This window comes from Dysidea avara, chromosome 9 (genome assembly GCF_963678975.1).
Source record: "Dysidea avara chromosome 9, odDysAvar1.4, whole genome shotgun sequence".
Taxonomy (NCBI): Eukaryota; Metazoa; Porifera; class Demospongiae; order Dictyoceratida; family Dysideidae; genus Dysidea; species Dysidea avara.
In genome coordinates this window covers 6,570,274-6,585,069 of record NC_089280.1, presented here as the reverse complement: position 1 = coordinate 6,585,069, position 14,796 = coordinate 6,570,274, and the positions used below count along the sequence as shown (strand labels likewise).

General features: G+C 38.7%; 1 long non-coding RNA gene across 1 annotated transcript; it reads right to left on the bottom strand.

Annotated features, from left to right (window-relative positions):
• Positions 1-12,597: 12,597 nt before the first annotated feature.
• On the bottom strand, positions 12,598-13,792 carry LOC136266576 (uncharacterized). Its single transcript, XR_010706172.1, has 2 exons — positions 13,600-13,792; positions 12,598-13,422 (listed from the first exon to the last, which is right to left on the bottom strand). It is a non-coding gene; the product is annotated as an uncharacterized lncRNA (long non-coding RNA).
• Positions 13,793-14,796: the final 1,004 nt, after the last annotated feature.

Genomic DNA, 14,796 nt, shown 5'->3' with positions numbered 1-14,796 from the left:
CTGAACTCTCTACAGGGTGATTTGTTTGTAGCTGATCTCTATACAGGTTACTTATTTCTAACTGATCTCTTGAATTCTGTTCAGGGTGACTGCTCTATTAGGATGACTGCTCTATTAGAGTATCTCGATCTCGCACTTGCTACACCAAGTTGGATTTCGTGTTATAACTCCGTGGCTTTAAGTATGATTCTTCTACACCATTGAAGAGCCTTTCTAAGATGATAACTCCATCTGTACAGCGATTTTCAAAGCATTACCCCAAGTGGTTTATCTGGTAGGCGTGGCAAGCATAATAATAATAATAATAATAATAAAATATAAAAATTAAAAATTAGCTAATCTCGATTGCATAATTGTTACACACTGTTGATTTTTTCGCTGTATCTTCCTGGTTTTTAGCTCGATTTCTTTCAAACCACAAAAGGTTTGAGGTTCAATAGTTAACCTATTCACCCACCGATTTTCAGCTACTTCCCATATGCGGTTTACCCTGTAGGCGTGACAACATATTGGTGTTATTTTTCGTGCATAATCGCTCATAACTCTTTGCCTGTTTATGACATTCCAGCCAAAGTTGGTACCGAGATGCGCCTTTATACCTCCCTTCTGTGTGCCAAATTTCAAGGCAATCGGATAACGCATTCGTGTTTTATAGCAGTTTTTGTAAGTGTGCGAAAAGAGGAAGAAAAATAAGAAGAAAAAAACCCGAAGAAACTAAGCCAATTTTTGAAGTCGCATATATCAGGAATGCCTGAAGGGATTTCGCTCAAATTTGGAATGTGGAGTACTGAAGTTGGAGGAAATGTACACAGCAAAATTTGTCTTGTTTCATCAAGGCAGCACAGAGCTACGGAGGTGCGAAAATTGCGTTTTCTTTCTTCCTGTCAATATACTCACGGGGTTGCGCGCCGGCTTCTTGGGCCGCACGACACACTACTGTGTGTCTTGATCCGGTAAAGAGTTCATCTACGTACAAGCAGATCACCCTGTAGAGAGTTCAGCTACATTTCAAGTCACCCAGTAGAGAGATCAGCTGCAAATTATCCTGTGGGGATTAATTGACATGTAATAAATATATGCTCTCTTTTTATATTATGAACTCTTGATATATGCATTATATATAAAATTTGTACATTTACTGATAAAATCAGAATGAGTTGAACTATTTATAAAATCTGCTTCAACTTTTTCTTTTTCCTGTGGTAAAGAAAAATATATAGGTTAAAAAGCCCCAAAACTGGCCATAGGCCGGCTTTGGGGTATACAAATACAAAAAGAAGTGAAATCTAATCAAAAAACAGCCAAGCTGTAAAAAAAGGAGTGCGGCCCTTGAAAAGGCTATGGTGAGAAAAGATGTGAAATCCAAGGTGGCAGCCAAGAAATGGCTGTGATGGTAGGTTAATGGTAAAAATTTAAATAACGACAATTCAGGTGAATTTTGTGCCAATTGACCAAGCTGAACCAAATTCACCTGAATTGTCATTATTAAAATTTTTACCATTAACCTACCATCACAGCCATTTCTTGGCTGCCACCTTGGATTTCACATCTTTTCTCACCATAGCCTTTCTGAGGGCCGCACTCTTTTTTACAGCTTGGCTGTTTTGGATTAGATAATGTTATTCACATCTAATCAAAAAACAGCCAAACTGTAAAAAAAGGAGTGCGGCCCTTGAAAAGGCTATGTTGAAAAAAGATGTGAAATCCAAGGTGGCGGCCAAGAAATGGCTGCGATGGTAGGTTAATGGTAAAAATTTGAATAACCACAATTCAGGTGAATTTGGTGCCGCTTGGTCCATTAACCTACCATCACAGCCATTTCTTGGCCGCCACCTTGGATTTCACATCTTTTTTCACCATAGCCTTTTCAAGGGCCGCACTCCTATTTTTAAAGCTTGGCTGTTTTTGATTAGATGTGAATAACATTATCTAATCCAAAACAGCCAAGTTGTAAAAAGAGTGCGGCCCTCAGAAAGGCTATGGTGAGAAAAAAAGTGAAATCCAAGGTGGCAGCCAAGAAATGGCTGTGATGGTAGGTTAATGGTAAAAATTTTAATAATGACAATTCAGATGAATTTGGTGCCACTTGGTCTTGGCACAAAATTCACCTGAATTGTCGTTATTAAAATTTGTACCGTTAACCTACCGTCACAGCCATTTCTTGGCCGCCACCTTGGATTTCACATCTTTTTTCACCAAAGTCTTTCTGAGGGCCGCACTCTTTTTTTACAGCTTAGCTGTTTTGGACTGGATTTCACTTCTTTTTGTATTTGTATACCCCTATGGCTGGCTTTGGGGCTTTTTAAACCTATCTTTTTTTCTTTGCCACAGGAAGATGAGAAAGATGAAGTTTTTAAATATTTTAATTCTGATTTTATTAGTAAATGTACAAATTACATATACAATATTACATTTATTACATGTTAATTATTCCCCACAGATGACTTGTTCGCAACTCTCTACAGGGTGATTTGTTTGTAGCTGAACTCCCTACAAGGTAACTTCTTCTAGCTGATCTTTCTACAGGGCGATTTGTTTGTAGCTGAGTTCTCTACAGGGTGATTTGTTTGCAGCTGAACTCTCTACATGGTAGTTTCTTTGTAGATGAACTCTCTACTATGTGCCTTCTTCTAGCTGAACTCTCTACAGGGTGACTTGTTTCTAGCTGATCTTTCTACAGGGTGACTTGTTTCTAGCTGAACTCTCTACAGGTGGTTTGTTTGCAGCTGAACTCTCTACATGGTAGTTTCTTTGTAGATGAACTCTCTACTATGTGCCTTCTTCTAGCTGAACTCTCTACAGGGTGACTTGTTTCTAGCTGATCTTTCTACAGGGTGACTTGTTTCTAGCTGAACTCTCTACAGGTGGTTTGTTTGCAGCTGAACTCTCTACATGTTGGTTTCTTTATAGCTGATCTCTCTACAAGGTGACTTGTTTTAGCTGATCTCTCCACAGGGTGATTTGTTTGTAGTTGAACTCTCTACGAGGTGATACTTCTGGCTGATCTTTCTACAGCATGACTTGTTTCCAACTGAATTCTATACAGGGTGATCTGTTCATAGCTGAACTTTCTACTGGGTGATTTGTTTGCAGCTGAACTCTCTACATTGTGGTTTCTTTGTAGCTGAACTCTCTACAAGGTAACTTCTTCTAGTTGATCTTTTTACAGGCCATATTTGTTTGTAGCTGAGTTCTCTACGGGTAAATTGTTTGCAGCTGAACTCTCTACATGGTGGTTTCTTTGTAGTTGAACTCTCTACAAGGTAACTTCTTCTAGCTGATCTTTCTACAGAGTGATTTGTTTGTATCTGAATTCTCTACATGGTGATTTATTTGCAGCTGATCTCTCTACAAGGTGACTTCTTCTAGCTGAACTCTCTACAAAGTGATTGATTTTTTTGCAGCTGAACTCTCTACATGATGGTTTCTTTGTAGCTGAACTCTCTACAAGTTGATTTCTTCTAGCTGATCTCTCACAGGGTGATTTGTTTGCAGCTTAACTCTCTACATGGTGGTTTCTATGTAACTGTACTCTCTACAGTTTGATCTGTTCGTAGCTGAACTCTCTACAGGGTGATTTGTTTGCAGCTGAACTCTCTACATGATGGTTTCTTAGAAGCTGAACTCTCTACAAGGTGACTTCTTCTAGCTGATCTCTCTACAGGGTGACTTGTTTCTAGATGAACTCTCTACAAGGTGACTTACATGTAGCTGAATTGTCTATCAGATTAACTGTTTGTAGCTAAATTTCGTACAGAATATCTTGCAATGTAATATAATTCTATAATGGAGTAAGTTATAAACGGAGCTAAATGCTCTATTAGGGTGACTGTTCTTTAGTGTATCTCGATCTCGCATTAGCTACTCGTTGTTGCCTTTCGAATCATAACACAGTGGTTTGTAAACCGATTCTTCTGTACTACTGTAAGTACTTTCTATTATGATTATTCCAGCAACATACTGATTTTCAGCTCAATGTTCTAAGCGGTTTGCCTGGTAGATGTGAAAACTAATAGTTTTTTTTATTTATAAAACTCGATCGCGTAATTTTGAAACAGGTTGGATTTTGTGTCATATCTCTGTTGTGACCCATATGCGTATTTGTCCCATACGCGTATGGGATATCCCATAATTATGCGTATACCTATACGGGATTCCTATACGCATATGGGACATCCCCTACGCGTATGGGATACCCATACGCATATAGGGCGCCCATACGCGTATGGGTCACTAGCTTAAATCGATATTATTATTAGCTAAATCCTCCATCCAAGGAGATGATTAAAAATCTTCTGGTTTACCAACTAGCTAGCTAGCTAGCTGGCTCTAGTTAGCTACAGAGCTACTCAAGTCCTGACAGTTTCATGCAGTGGCGAATCTAGATGGGTTTCTTAGGTGTCGACATAATCCCATTCAAACTTAGCTGAGTAGCTATAGCAATTCTAGTAGAGACTGAGCTGTGTTAGCAATTTATCATGGAAAAGTCGCTACTGCCATACTAAACAGTATTTTAAAACTATATGCATTCAATTACATTTAACTAGCGTCTGTTATAGCTATTCAACCCCTACAAAACTTTGCTTTAGATTTTATAGAAAGTGATCGAGATACTCTAATAGAACATTCACTCTAATAGAGCAGTCAGGAAGTACAACTCTTGCTCTACAGTTAGTTTATTTCACAGTCTAAACTATTTATTTTTATTAAAACTTCACAACATTAAAGCTGAAGGTCATGAAAACAAATTGAACTACATGCAGCATTGTATACAGTGTGTGCATGGGTTAATTACAAGTAAATTGTGTTGAGTCACTGATCAGAGTTAATGGTGTTAAAAGAGTGGAAATTAGAATGGCTGAACATTGATAACAGGGTTAGACAGTATGAAAGTTGCAGGGTAAATCAGATTAAGAATTCTTCCTGGAGATAGTTTATTGCTAAATGTTACTCAAGTTGATGTACTAAAGAGATGTGTAGATTACAGGTAGATGGTTCCACAGTCTGACAATTCTGCTGAAATATAGAAGTGCTTGTGTATGGAAGGTGATTTGGAATGAACTGTGCGAACTTGCAAGAGTTCCACATGCATCTTATATAGCTTACTTTATATTAATTTTATGCTGATGCATGTTAATGATCAGATAGCTGCTTATAGAGCACTTTACCAAAACATTAATCATTGAGTTCATATTGTGTAGTAGCACGTGTACATTAGTGGTAGCAATTGTAGCTGCTTAAGTCGAGTTTTTAAATTCATAGTTATTTACACAGGAAAAATAGTGCTCCAATGCTACCTATACGAATCCCATCTTTAGTCAATATTGAAACAACTATTTTAAAATACCCTTTATAACAAGACAAAGTAGACCTCAAATCCATAAATGACTCTAATGTCATTTACTACTGTAGGCTGTGGTCTGCTTTTGGTTGAGCTTATGTAAAATTGAATTATTAGTTCCATGCAACACCAAAACATAGATGGAATAAATACAGTCAATATTTTTGTATAAATTATGTTGTGTTAAATGATTTAATATGAATTTTGCCCTTGATTAGCTGTGCATGGGCTCCATAACTGAGAACTATAGATCAACTGAGATCTGACTAAGGAAATCTATATTTGTTTTTCTCTAGGTAGGATAGTGTTTGTCCCTAAGGTACGATGGAGAAGTCCCCTGCAGGGTTTGTTGGGCTTTTCCTGCAATGATTTTAAAGTTAGTGCCCTGACCTTTAGGGGTTGTCAGTAAAAGTAATACCCAGGTCTTTGTGTAATGTTTTGTTTGGAGAGTTGAAGCTCTTGACCAGAATCATAGATGAATAGCTTCGTTGAAAAGATTGTTAGTGTTGCAGCTCCAGAATGAGATGATGTTAATGTCCTCTTGAAGTTGGTTTATGTCATTGGAAATGAATTGATAATCAGCAGTCATTAAGTATCATCAGCAAACAGAAAAGGAATTGCATAAAGAACAAATACTCTCTTGAAGATTATAGATAAATGTGGTGACCAATGAATACTACCTTGTAGTATACTCCTGAGAGAACATTGCATAGCATTTTGACACACTGCATGAGATTGGTACTTTAAGTAAGATTTGAGCCATTGCCACAGATCATTAATTAAGTGCTCAGTAGTTAAGGTAGCCTAAAATCTTCTAGAATCTCAAAACTATCTATAATATCAAAATCTTCTGGGATTCCTCAGAACTTTTGTTATATTTATTTCCATTATTATTTCAGAAAACCCTTTCAAAAATCCCAGATCCGCCACTGAGTTTGCATCATGTACTGTGGCTTTAAGGCGTATCAATCTTTTTTGCTACAATTAATATTTCAGTTCAGTCTGGAAACCTCAGAATCACCTCTGACTGGGTCAGTAGCTATATGTATACACGTGCCATCTTTAAATAATATGCGGCTGGCGCGAGCTGGGGATGGCAGTCCATCAAGCCCAGGTAGCTAAAATACACTCTAAGGGGAGAGCTGTCCCATACGCGTATGGGCTGCCCATACACATACGGGCTGCCTATACACGTATGGGCGTCCCATATGCGTATGGAACTAGTGATCTGCCCCATACGCATATGGGGTAGCCGATACGCGTATGGGGCATCCCATATGTGTACGGGGCATCCCGTATGCATACGGGGCAAAATACGCGTACAGTTCATAACAGCTATCTCCATGGTCTTTATCTCAATTCCTTTCAAACCACCAAAAGGCACTCCTACGACGGTTACTCCATCTACATATCAATTTTCAACTTTTCCTCCAAGGGGTTTACCCTGTAGGCGTGACAGACCTTCGACCTTATTTTATGGACATAATCGGTTGTAACTTCATGAATGTTCATCAGATTCCTACCAACGTTAGCACTGAGATTCGTCTTAATGAGCTTTTCAAGTGTGCCAAATTTCAGCCTGATTGGAGTGCGCATTTGTGTTTTATGGCAGATTTTGCGAAGTGTGCGTAATGAAGAATATAAAGAAGAAAAAAACGAAGACATAACAAAATGTTTTGCGCTCGTATCTCGGAAATGGCTATACCAATTTTCTTCAAATTTGGTATGTATACTCCCATAACTGGCCGGCACGTTTGTAGCAAATGTGGTTTCAATCGGATTAGGGATCACAGAGCTACATAGGTGTGAAAATTGCATTTTCTTTCTTCCTGTTAATATACTCACGGTGTGGCATGCTGGCTTCTTGGGCCGCATGACACACCATCGTGTGTCTTGATGTGTGCATGTGTAGTGTGATACAAGCATACACAGATTCATGCACTCATGTGGTATGGACACATAATATATTTATAGACTGTACAGTGTTTTGTGTGTAAAATATTAATGTGTTTTTCTTAGCTGATGACTAACTGTACAAATACAATCAGTGGCTTTAGAAATCTGCTGGGAAAAGGTTATGTTGACCCAGTTATACAGGAGGAAATCAAACATGTTCCATTTGAAGTGGTGCAGATGCCAAATGAGACTGTTGGAATCAGGGTGAGATATTTAAACTAACATGATGTATACGTCAGTTAGCGAAAGTATCAAGACACATGATAGTGTGTCATGCAGTCAAGAAAGCCGGTGGTGTGCCACACTGTGAGTATATTTACAAGAAACAAAACACAATTTCACACATACGCATCTCCGTGGTCCCTTCTTGAATTACACTACTGCTAACTCCCTCCACCTTCAGTACCCAACATATTAAATATGAGCAAGATTGCCTAACACAATTGATATAAGCCCTAAAAATTCCGCATAATTTCTTCCCTTTTTTTCTTCATTTAGGGTGCTTAGATTATTCTTTTCACACACTGTACAATAACTTTTATAAAATAAAAATGCATAGCTCGGTTGTCTTGAACTACAGTACACTTTAAGAATGTACTGCAGCACAATCACGTATCAAGTTTGGTGCAAATCTGGTTAATAGTCATAGAGCTATGGACGATTGTTGCATTAATGTAGTTCGCTCACCTCTAACATACTTGTCACCAATCTTTGTCCCACACAGGTGTTACTGATTGGTTTATCCACCACTGTCATCTGATGGTGGTGGGGTTGGTAGTTGTACAAGGACTCTGTCTGCCGTGGGAAAACCTAACCAAAATTGTAGGCTGAAACTTAAATTGGGAAGTTATATGTATATTAGATGGGTTGGTGAATACTTTTGAATGGCAAAAGGGGATTTTCTGACTTTTGACATAGCTTGGGTGTATCAGGCCATAGGAAGGTATGGGAAATGACTTTCTACCCAAGCGAGACCCTGGTGGGTTATACTACTACCAGAGTAAACATCTTTAACTGACTATTCATGTATACAAGCAGCATTATATATAGCACACACAACATAATATAAATGTACACACATGTATCCCATATGTGCGTGCATGCATGTACATGTCCGCAACATGAGTATCTTCATACATGCTCTAAGCACTTACAAGTTGCAGGGGGATTAAGTGTAATAATACCGTGGTAGTACCAGGAGCAGGATTGATATCAGGATACAATTGGAATAGAGCTCCCATCAATACCAGCTGCAGTTTAGCCAGGATGCACCATTAATGCTTCTGATGAAGCAGTGCAAAATTTGAAGATACATTGAGTATGTGTTGTGGCCAAACACATGACTGGTTAACTATGGATGCGAACAAGGTGGTCCCAGTGTACTAATTCTGATTACTAAGGAATAGGAAGCCAATTAGATAGATAGCCTCAGTGATATATGAAAACATAGTTGAAAGGTAGCCAGCATGCTACTTAAGTATGTCAGCAGGCAGTCTTCTTCCATACAGTAGTTAAAGGGAAAGCCGGCGGTGGTGATTGACTATCTAGTTTGTGGTGTGACTGTGGTAATGATTACACTTACATCCTATTGATATAGCATCATTGGAAGGTTGTGGTGCTAATCATTAATTATTTTACTGACAGTGTGCATGATAAGAACAGTTGCTGTATGACTAATCAATGAAGCGAGGGATAATAATGAATCAAACGTTCATTTTTTTTGATTGGTGGTTCTCATAAGTCTTGGTTTCAATTGAAGATGTATAGGTCTGCAAGTGTCAAGGGAAGTCATTAGTAAATGAAGATTGTTACATGTATAGCAGAGAATATACCCTTGTTGTAAATCTTAGGTAAATCGTTCCTTTTCGATAGCTGGATACCTAATCCAACATGAACCATCATCGTAGAGGGTAGGTTGATAGCAATGTTTCATTAAACAAAAAAAAACATTTTCCTACCTCATCTATACTTCAATCACTCTACAATATCCCCTATGCATGGGTGGATTGATGAATATTGTGGTATGTTGTGTAAGGTGGCCAAATTTGAGTTTACTGATAGGTGATAACTGCTTTCTGTGCATGGTAGCTAGTGCAGATGGTAAAGGTGAAAGAAGGGTACTGTAGGCTGACATTGGTGGTATATCTCATTTAAATTGCATATCATGTGCAATTACACATACAGGAGCAAATCTACAGTCAGATCCAATGTGGGAAATCATGCGGTATGTAACTATGGTAGTATGGGAAGGGGATTTGAATGGGAATATATTGTAGAACATGTAGTATTATTCTCACTGTAGAATGTACTTAGTTAAACCATTTAGGTTTACAAATGGGATGGACGTCAAGACATACCTGCCTAGTATAACGAGCTGTTTACCACTGTATTTAGTATGTTTAGTTTTATGTAGGATGATGTATTGTCTATTTTTCTGTACTTAATAGCGAGTCAGATGGGGAAGGTGACATACCATTGCTGCTGCTGTTTGGTAAGTGGACGATGGTCTACATCAAGTGACTCACTCAAGATTGCAGACATGGAAGTGTTTAGCTGCGGTGTGCTTTCAATTAATAAGCAAATACACAGTTTATGTACATATTCGAACATAACATAATATGTGACTGGATTTTGGAAAAACGATCCAAATCGCACATTAGAAGTTCCGAGATAAACGGTTTTAAAGAATTGAAGCCAGCATAACTCTCCAAGGATAGCAAGCACGCGTATGAAATTTACACAAAAGATGCATCAATCTGTTACCTTTCAAGTCACTTCCAGTACTTGTAGCTGCTTGTACAGTTTCCCGCCAAATAAGATAGAAAATCTGAGCAGTTGGACGAGCGAAGTAGTATCACAAGTGCTCACAAAGGGGTGGAGGTTGGGGGGTGGCGGGGAGGGCAAAAGTTAGACCTCAAAATGGTGGCAGACCACGATTGGAGTCCAGACACGAGATTACAGGGCTGTGCTGGCTCCTTAGTGGCTGATATGTAGCAAAATCAACAGAGAACACGTCTGGCCAACATTATAAGGCTGTCCACCAGTAAACCACTGACTCTTGCCAAGCCAGGTCCTTCACAAGGCCTGAAACCGCCATTTGAGCACTCCACACCACCCAGAAAAGACGTGTGTAAAAACCAGCCCCGTGTAGTTTGAGTAGTGCTGAGAGTCAAAACTTGTAGTACGATAGTGTAGCTATCCACTGGTGGTGTTAGTTTGATTTTGCCTGATGTGCGATTTGGATCGGTTCTGTAAAATCTGGTCACATATATGGATTACAGGGAAGTGCTCCTGTTAATCAGCCAAATGTAAAGCATAGCATTTAAAGCTTGAGGAATTACAGACTGTCATGGTCATATCTGACATAGTGAGCTGCACATGATTAAATATGATGCAATGTACGTACTATAACAGTGCACATGTGATCTCCATAGTACACCCAGTCTGAAGCTAATCCTTCTAATCTTGGTATCACCATGATACGCAACAGATTTACAGGAGCTTTTCGGTACCCTTTGACCCTTACAATAACACTGTAGATTGTGTTTCCAAATAACAGTACCTTACCTGGCATAGTAGAACAGAATAATTGTGTAATTATTTGCTACTATGCTGAAGTGGGTTGTCAAAGACACCAACATTGTGCAGGTGCAAAGAGTACCATTGGGAAGGCTAACTATATGAGTGCTGAATATGCAACAATTAACAGGCATTAACTTGCTACAATAACACTTTTCCCTCCTCCTAGTGTTGAGTAAGATCACAAGGATTTCCTAACAAGTACAACAACTCAATGTGTGTGTTTAGTTAAGCTGGGATAATCAGAAATTATAGAAGCGGTATCAAGACACACGATAGTGTGTCGTGCGGCCCAAGAAGCCGGCGCGCCACACCGTGAGTATATTAACAGGAAGAAAGAAAACACAATTTTTACACCTATGTAGCTCTGTGATTCCTTATCCGATTGGAACCAAATTTGCTAGAGACGTGCCGCCCAGTTAGGGGAGTCTACATACCAAATTTGAAGAAAATCGCTCCAGCCATTTCCGAGATACGAGCGAACAAAATTTCGTTTTAATTTCTTCGTTTTTTTCTTCATCTTCATTTCGCACACTTCGCAAAATTCGCCATAAAACACGAATGCGTGCTCGGATTGGGCTGAAATTTGGCACACTTAAAGGGCTTATTAAGGCGGATCTCCGTACCAACTTTGGTAGGAATCCGATGAACATTCACGGAGTTATAACCGATTATTTGCGTAATATAAGGTCGAAGGTCTGTCACGCCTACAGGGTAAACGCCTTGGAAGAATCAGTTGAAAATTGATATGTAGATGGAGCAACCATCGTAGGAGTGCCTTTTTGTGGTTTGAAAGGAATCGGGATAACGACCATGGAGATATGACACAAAACCCAACCTGTGTCAAAATTACGCGATCGATTTTTATGAATAAAAAAACTATTAGTTTTCGTGTCTACCAGGCAAACCGCTTAGAGCAACGAGCTGAAAATCAGTATGTAGCTGGAATAATCATCATAGAAAGTTCTTGCAGTAGTACAGAAGAATCGGATTACAAATCACTGAGTTATGATTCGAAAGGCAACTACGTGTAGCAAATGCGAGAGCGAGATACTCTAATAGTAGCGACCTCGGACCAATTTTAATTATTGCATATTTTGAATTTTTTACATTACAGGTGTGTAAAAAAATTATTGAGGATACCAGATCTGAAAACAGATTTTCAATATCTTATTCCATTATCTTTTTATAGCTAGTAATGTCTGACAGTGTAAGGGTTTTTTTGTACACAGTTTCTCCATAGGGAAAATGGCACCAAATTTTCTACAACTCATAACTTCAGTAAACGTGAGAATTTTTCCACCAAATTTGGACCCGATAATGTAAACATGTATAGAAACAAATTGCACACTTAACTAGCCACACCCACATTTGGTTTCACAGGAATTCGTCAAAGTCATAACTAGAACACACTAAAATCACATACACTATATACAAAAACAAAGATAAAAAGCTTAATCCACAAATTCCAAGTCACCTTGTTTAATGTCCAAAAGCAAGTTTAATGATAGAACTTGGTTTTCATTGTCATATTGGACATTTACCAGTCATCTGTACCAGGGACAACATCTAGAATCATTCCAGAGTACCATTGCTCTTCTCCATCAACCATCCATCTGTGCTTAATTCTTTGGCTGATTAGTCCTTCTTGGTCTTCACTAGGTGGCAAAAAAAAGTTTGTGCAGGTTGCTGCAAACTTCTTCTACAGACAGTTTTTTAAAATTCTTCTAGAGGTGGAATATACTTTTATCTGCAGAGCATTGCTCCAAAACTTTGTCTGAAATCCAATTGAACTTTCAAAGCATGCAACTTGCTAGTTTTCGATTTTAGTTTTGCAAGACCATCCACTACATGCTGTTCATTCTGCCATAACCCAAACTTCATGACTGCCTTGGTAAGGTTATCTTTCTCTCGTACCTTCTTTTCTCGCAAAAGAAGCCTGTATTGCCTGTAGAAGTTTAGCACGGTCTTCAATCAGCTTCTTTCTCCAAACTTGATACTGTTGCTTTAACCCGGATGAACTACTTCTTGCTTTGTGTAGCAACTCACAGCACTCAGCAGGAGATTTATCATTCAACCAACTAGCAGTTTTGTTGTTGCAGAACAAGATCAAAGCTTCAAGTGATAAAATGGATGCATTTGGTTTTTCCCTGAGGAAGCGATCCAGCTGTGCAAAATCCCTCTCACTGATAGTGTTAGTCTTCGGAACAGACTTTGTTTCTACAACTAAAGATACATTTGTAGCATCATATTTCCAGCGTTTCTTGTTCAGTCTGAATACAAGTGATTTAATAGCCGTCAGTGTTAATGGTACTACATCATCAACCATCAATGTCAGCCACTCATAAAAACAATTCTATGAAAAATTACAGTTAACTCAAAATGCATTTAATTCAAAAACCACTCCTTTAGTAATCGAAGATATTAGTAAGACTGGTAAAATGTGGTTAACAATGCCTTGAGCAGAGATTCCAACTTGCTCACAGTTTTCACCAAGGTAAGGCAGTGACAAGGCTATCTCCAACCAACAATTAACACTATCAATTCTACACAATAGACACATAATCATAATAATATGACCCCACAACTACAATAGTGGCATTCCGCGAAATTCCGCTAAAAATAAGCTACCAAAAACTGACCTAAAACAATCAATATTGAGGCTACTTCACGAGACAAAGTGTTACCTAGACGAACTCTACACTACGCCATATTTAGCTCACCAAAATCAACGTAAAAGAGTGTGTTTCACCTCAAAATGTGTCCAGAATCGAACTCAGCACCTTCACTTTGCCCAGGGAAGTCTCAAACGACTCTGAAAACCATCAGCAAATTCACTCGCACTCAAACAAGGTCGGTGCCATAATTGCAATACAAATATCTGTACGAACTTTTTTCTACAGAAGGTATGCGGACCTAAAAATGTTCCGTGCTGTTTCTCCGGAAATGCTTAATCCCGGTACACCAAACTTCAGCGCTATAATGCATCGTTATTATAGATTGTTTGCTGAATGAGCGAGAGAATAAGGCTTCCCTGTTTTAAAGATACGAAGAAAACATTGCAGGTAGTGGAAATTTTGGCCAGTCTGAGGTCGCTACTAATAGAACAGTCACCCTAATAAAGCATTCAGCTGCATGTATAATTTACTCAGTTATATTACATTGCAAGTTATTCTGTAGGGAATTCAGCTACAAACAAGTCACCCTGTAGTCAGATCAGCTAGAAGAAGGTACCTAATAGAGAGTTCAGCTACAAAGAAGCCATCATGTAGAGAGTTCAGCTCAAATAAATCACCCTGTAGAGAATTCAGCTACAAACAAATTGCCCTGTAGAGAGATCAGCTAGAAGAAGTTACCTTATAGAGAGTTCAGTTACAAAGAAACAATCATGCAAAGAGTTTAGCTGCAAACAAATCACCCAGTAGAAAGTTCCGCTATGAACAGATCACACTGTAGAGAGTTCAGTTAGAAACAAGTCATCCTGTAGATAGATCAGCTAGAAGAAGTCACTTTGTAGAGAGTTCAGCTACAAAGAAACCACCATGTAAGAGAGTTCAGCTGCAAACAAATCACCTGTAGAGAGTTCAGCTAGGAACAAGTCACCCTGTACAGAGATCAGCTAGAAACAAGTCATCCTGTAGAGAGTTCAGCTAGAAGAAGTTACATTGTAGAGAGTTCGGTTAAAAAGAAACTACCATGTAGAGAGTTCAGCTGCAAATAAATTACCCTGTAGAGGGTTCAGCTACAACAAGCCACCCTGTAGAGAGTTCAGCTAGAAGTTACATTGTAGAGAGATCAGCTAGAAACAAGTCACCCTGTAGAGAGTTCAGCTAGAAGAAGTTACATTGTAGAAAGTTCAGCTACAAAGAAACTACCATATACAGAATTCAGCAGCAAACAGATTTCCCTGTAGAGAATTC